General features: G+C 45.2%; 1 long non-coding RNA gene across 1 annotated transcript; it reads right to left on the bottom strand.

The window, feature by feature from the left end:
- Positions 1–1056: 1056 nt before the first annotated feature.
- Positions 1057–5315, bottom strand: LOC125531471 (uncharacterized). The gene is made up of 5 exons (XR_007293252.2): positions 5255–5315; positions 4208–4376; positions 2725–2963; positions 2059–2213; positions 1057–1276 (listed from the first exon to the last, which is right to left on the bottom strand). It is a non-coding gene; the product is annotated as an uncharacterized LOC125531471 (long non-coding RNA).
- Between the last annotated feature and the right edge of the window lie 406 nt (positions 5316–5721).

Below are 5721 nucleotides of genomic sequence, written 5' to 3'. Positions count from 1 at the left end.
ATAAAAGGCTTTCCAGCCGCGGTGGCTTCCTTGTCCCCCCCCCCCTCGCGTTCTTCTGAAGGTGTGACTTCCAGCATCCTGGTTAACACGGGATCCGGCACGGTCTCAGGGAGGGGGGCCGGACACCTGATTAGCTTTGCTTTCGCTATCCACTCCTGTTTTAGGGACAGCTCTTTTACGGGCAATGTTATGATAAATATATGGATAGCGTGTCCGGGCACAGGGCTACTTACTTGAGCATTCGGACGATTGCAGCTCAGACCTGCGTCCTCGGTCAAGTCTGGACACATTGCTTGTGATCCGAAAAACAATTTGTACATCTCCACGGGCGTCGCGCCCATAAAATGTTGGAGAGCTCGTGGTCCCTCCGGATTGAATTCCCATAGGCGGAGAGGGCGAAGTTTGCAGGGCAGGGTTCGGCGAATCAACATGACCTGTGCCACCACGATCAGACTAATGTCTCTTTCCAGGAGATCACGGATGGGGCCCTGCAACAGGGGCACTTCCTTTGCCGGCCCCCAGTCCAGCCCCTTATTGACCCATGCACTACAAGAAATATGCTATCTTGTGACCTTGACTATTGGTCACTGAAACGTCATAGTTTTTCATTTGCGACCTTTTTGTGACCAAAAACAGAAGGTCAAAAGCTGGCGGTCGTAAACTGACTATAGCGACCTTCTCTATGAGAAGGTCAGACGTTTTTGACCAAAATATGCCTATTGTCTTGTTTTGGTCACTAGCAGCCTCCCCAGGCCACGTAGGCATCCAGCGTGGCAAGCTAATGTGGCACAAGATTCAGCCCGGTCCAATTTGATTTTCTACATGGGCCTAGCCCAACAATTCAGCCCATTTGGTATATTTATTTCTGTTAATTTTTTTCTGCTACATGGGCCAAGCCCAACTTGTCAGCCCATCAATTTTTTTGCACGTTTGGCCTTTCAAGAATATATGTACAATTTTGTGCAGCCCATTTCTGGTTTACATTCAGCCTTTTTATACATTCAAATATTAATTCAATCCTGGAGTTGGTCCAGTACTCTTTTCAGCCCATTCACATATTCATACATATGATCCACCTTTTTGACAAATTTTGCAAATAATTTCATATTTCAGCACTACATATGTTTACATCACAGGCCATAAAGCCCTACAAAATAGTATCACTTGTTCCTATACAAAACTAAAAAAATAATACGTACAACAAAACAGAATACAGAAAATTTAGTTCAACAAAAATAGGTTTTCTTCCTCTTCCATCTTCCAGAACACACAACACCTGTGAAAATAAAGATGCCATAACAAAAATGGAAGGATCAGCCACTAGAAGCATATTGAATACAAGGGAAACAATCAAACTAAAGAAATGAAAGGCACGCACTGTGAAAATTTTGACAGCACGAATATTTTTTATATTACCATAACAAACAGAAATGTAATTTGATTGCACAAGACACATGGCATTATCACACACCCGGACGAGCGAAGCATTAACTTGTGAGGATCAGACAAACAAAGCAGAATAACAAAATCATAATTAATTCCGTCAGTGATCATGTCGCGACACCACGCTGGCCACCTTAGTACAAAAATTTAGGCTTTGCACAAGTCTACACAACTATTGATCTTTTCTACAAAGGAAGCTGTGCACAGCACCAGTTCTCTGTGGTTAGCTGAAGACATTCCTCCAGCATCTTATGCATCAATGCATGTAATGCTCAAGTTACTGGTTATCTGATGTGAGCCATCTAAATGTTTGAAACAAGTTTAGCTTGCTGAGCTCAAAAGTATGGAACTGAAATGCAGAGACTTATGCAATATTGTTTTTTCCTTTCTCTTTTGTGAGGACATATGCTGTCAAAATATACAGTATACGAGGAACTCGACCAAATTCACGAAAATGATTTGTTCCAGATGATTTATATATCGCAAATAAGACATGAAGGCGCGTGTGTTTGCCCTGGTAAGAGCAGCCCGCGTTCCTCAACATAAAAATAGGACTCCACACATGCACATGAAGGCCTGCAGTACAAGGGGGTTCGAAGGAGGTGGGAATCATACCTAGCAGTAGCGTGGCTGGACTCTACCCAGCAGCAGCAGTAGGCCCCTGCCAGCCCTGGCCTTCATGTTGTACTTGCGGGTCTGGCATTGCACGATGGGGCGAAGAGGTCCAGAGGTAGGGCGGGGGAAGATCTTCACAGCCTTCTTCTGGCGAGCTGCATACAGAAAGAACAAATTGTAAGATGACAGTGAGTCAAACCAGCACCACAATAACACAAACATGTTGTCAGCGGATCGGATGGTAACTTATCAGTAAATCAACAAAGAAACTAATGATATACATCTAATCTTCCCTGCAATAGCAGACATGTAGTTTAACTCCTTATGTGTAAATACATAAGGCAGTGCAAGTGTTGTTCACATGTTAGTGATGGATTCAACTTATAAATATAGAGAGACATGGCAATACGCATCAAACTTGGATTCATGGTATATGTACTAAAAGAAACTAACTGACCAAGTGGCTTAACAGATATCCTAGATGGCATTCTATAGCACTGTATACCTCAACCCCCAGCCACATCCATCAGTCATGAACATCGCCATATTCATAAGCGGTAACAAATCTGATTACAAATTCTGGTGCCCACATGCCTCAATGCAGTAAACAATAAGCATGATACATAGTAGGTACTGTGGGAGGGAGAGAGGGAGATAATAAGTTACCGGATCTGAAGCTCCTGGTGCTCCTCGGTGCCATCGTTGTCGAGGACGAGTGGATCCGGAGGCGTTGCTGTTGGATAGGAGGGGATCCGGTGGCGGCCTTGTCGGAGAGGCGAGGGTCCACCGGCGGAGAGGAGCTGATCCGGCGGCGGCCTTGTCATGGAGGAGGATCTCACACGCGCCGCCACCACCGCCGAGGACGTTCAGCTCAGCCGTGCGCAACGAAGAGGTCCACCGAAACCCTAGCAGGAGGAAGTAGTACAAAATGTCAAAGATTATTAATACTATCTGTATCAAGGACAGTAGTATGAAACCAATAATTTCTGTGTCAAGGTTTAGTGTGAATATGTGCCTTATGTAATGATTTTCTACCAACAAGCTTCAGACCACGTTTTGTACACACCTACTGGCTACTGTTTTATTCAGTGTTTCTCTGAAGAAATCTGAACATTATTTCCATTTAACTTCTACTTACAACACAAGCATTGCCATCCACAAAATAGTATCCACCAACTAGATAATTAAAGAATGCAGCTGATGTACAAAACCTGAAAACAATGTATTTCATGTAGTGATGTGAGATACATCCTGAATTTTGTTCACATCTTACTCACAACAATTAATACAATAGGCTAGCTAAATCAATTAGAAATCAGTGTCTTATCTGTAAAGCTAAACTACGATGACTGAACCAGATTTGGGTTTTCAAGTTCTGAAGTTTCGTACGGCATATATAGATTAAATTGAAGACTAGATTCAACCAAATCATGGACAGTTCAAAACCAATAATTTTCAAATCAACTAATTAGCTTCAGACCACTGTATAGCATTCAACTACTTCTACTTATATCAAACACAACAGTTCAGACAAACTACCAAGTCTTAACTGAACCAGAGTAGCAGAAGTTTCAGTAAACTGTTTTTGGGATTAATTAACAGTTTCATTACACAAGCGGGATCTTATATAGCAGAAGTTTCATTACACAGAGTAGCAGAAGTTTCAGCTTAACTTTGTTTCTCACCAGTTCAGAAACTCCATAAATGGGATCTTATATTCAGTTAACAGGCATATGATGTATGGAATTGGAAACAGGTATGTTCAGTATGTGCACCATCAAATGCGGCTGATTGCAGAACACATATACGTAGGCAAAATCCCTTACACATTAACAAGGACAAAATCCACCCAGGCAATCTGTCACGTACCTATCTCAAATTCAGGTAACACACGACTACAGGAGTGGTATATAACACAGTGACATATTTACCCTACTTGTTCACCGATAGAATCACTACCAATTTTGCGCAATAGCTACTAAACCTTAACAAACAATGGAGCGTACACGTAAATTTGCTAACTGATCATGACTTAATAATAGTATGCATTTGGACAGAAAGCAGCTTATCAAGAAATATTTTTCAATGAATGAACTCGTCAATGAGGACATGACACAACAGACACCAGCTACACCATAGAAATGATTACCAACTCAGAGACGTAACAGACACCAAAGAGGACATTTCTTGAAGGTGGGGATGACGCAGTCGGCGGCAGCCTTCCCGGCGGTGGCAGCGAGCTCGAGCGCCGCCGGCCGTCGTGACGGCCTTGACTTGCTGGCCATCGCCTGATTTCCCTCCCTAACCCGCTGCTCCGCCTGCAGGTATATATACCAATAAAACAAGGTACAATGAGAACCAACAGAGCACTTTCTGTATTACCAGAACAAAACTAAAATTCAAACAATAACATGGCCCTTGGTATGGAAGCAATTCTGCAGGTATGTACCAATAAAATGAGGTCAATTGAGAACCAACGGCACAATGTCAAAAAAAGGCCAGCAGGATGAAGCTATAGCCAGCTAGCTATGCGCCATAGGTATCTGTACGCCAGCTCAGAAGCATAACACGGCTAACATAAGGAGCGACACAACAGTTGTTGTGCTACCACAGAAAAGTTGGGATTCAAACCTACCGTAGCCCTTGTATCGAAATAAAAACGCTAGCAGAGTGATGCTTGCTGCTCGATCCATGTTACTACATGGCCATTCGGTGTCATCACCTAGTCCTGGATCCTGAGTGCAAAGAGGACCCCCTGCTCTAGCGAGTGGACTAACGGAAAAGAGACGATTAAGGTTCTCATTACTGCCACAAAACCCACAATGCTTTATTTCAGGTGGAGATGCTCTAATCATCCTTTTCCTCCTTTTACTAATGCTCTTGACCATGTACAACACACGCATTCTACCATCAAAATGAAAATATAGCACCAACAAACATATTGCTAACCACCGAACACATATTGGACAAGAACAAACAGCAACCAAATAATCCACTCTCTTGCACGTAGCCGCTAAACTGAAACATGAGCCCGAAAATAACAGAGAACCGGAGAACTCTGCCTTTGCAAGACGGTACACGTTTACTCTGCCTTGGATGCAATGAACCGGAGAAAATCTAACTAAAACAAGCATATGCTAGCCGGGCCATGGTCAAGTGCGAGCAGAGGAAGATGAGAGGGGGAGGGAGATGCTACCTGCCGTGGTGGGTCGTCGTGGACGAGCTTGAGCTCGGCAGGACCTCTTGGTCACCCTATGAGCAGAGGAGCAAACCCCAGATCAGTGTTCATCCACGGCTGCCAGATCGGATCGAAACGAAGAAAGAAGGGGAAGGGAAGGGATACCTTGAGGATCGACTCGAATCGGCGGCGGCGCCTTCCTGGTAGCCGGAGACCTGCGGCCGGCGTGTAGCGCCGCCACTGCAAACCCTATGCAGGCCACGCGCGCGCCGCGGTCCGGCCAGCTCGACGAAGCGCCACGCATCGAAGCACGCACCCGTGCGCCGGCGAGCAAGCCAGCCGCGACTCCGTGGTTGCTGGGCGGCATCTCCTCTCTCTCCGGCGAGACTGACGCGGGCCGTGGTCGATAGGGGCCGGTGGAAGGGAGGAGGTGCCTGGGCGGCGGAAGGGAGGAGGTGCCTGGGAGGCGGCGGCGCGATCTGAAC

Source organism: Triticum urartu, chromosome 2A (assembly GCF_056163025.1).
Source record: "Triticum urartu cultivar PI428250 chromosome 2A, HENAU_Tu73, whole genome shotgun sequence".
Taxonomy (NCBI): domain Eukaryota; kingdom Viridiplantae; phylum Streptophyta; class Magnoliopsida; order Poales; family Poaceae; genus Triticum; species Triticum urartu.
The sequence above is the reverse complement of the archived record's forward strand: the minus strand, read 5'-3'. Positions and strand labels throughout refer to the sequence as shown.